Genomic DNA, 552 nt, shown 5'->3' on the forward strand with positions numbered 1-552 from the left:
CGAATTTTTCGTACGACCTCCATTTTCTAAGATATTTACGGAAATATCTACAAAATTATTGGTTTTAATAATTTTTTACTCGAATTCTACCAACTTTACCGAAAAATAGTAAGAGATAAAAATTGTTTATTTTCTTTTCATAGAGCTTTTAGAATTTTTCAGAATTTTTTATGAACTTTTTAGTACTTCAAAAATAAAAATGCAAGAAAATGCAAGAAAATGCAATACTAAGAAATTAACTAAAAAATTCTGAAAAAATTCCCGGAGCTCTATGAGAAAAAAATAAACAATTTTTATCTCTTACCATTTTTCGGTAAAGTTGGTAGAATTCGAGTAAAAAATTATTAAAACCAATAATTTTGTAAATATTTCCGTAAATATCTTAGAAAATGGAGGTCGTACGAAAAATTCGTTCAAACAAAAGTTGTTAGTTCCTTCACGAAGAATAAAATTCCATATATTAATTAATATAGATATATTAATCCGTATAAATAATTATATATATATATATATATATATATATATATATATATATATATATATATATATATA

At 21.6% G+C, this 552-nt stretch overlaps 1 protein-coding gene across 1 annotated transcript in view; it reads left to right on the top strand.

The window, feature by feature from the left end:
- LOC116848091 (RNA-binding protein 26) overlaps nt 1–552 on the top strand; it is a 178,423-nt gene that overhangs the window by 45,114 nt on the left and 132,757 nt on the right. The gene's annotated exons all lie outside the window — the stretch shown is intronic.

This window comes from Odontomachus brunneus, unplaced genomic scaffold (genome assembly GCF_010583005.1).
Source record: "Odontomachus brunneus isolate Ranch 3 - 2012 unplaced genomic scaffold, Obru_v1 Obru_scaffold_089, whole genome shotgun sequence".
NCBI classification, from domain to species: Eukaryota; Metazoa; Arthropoda; class Insecta; order Hymenoptera; family Formicidae; genus Odontomachus; species Odontomachus brunneus.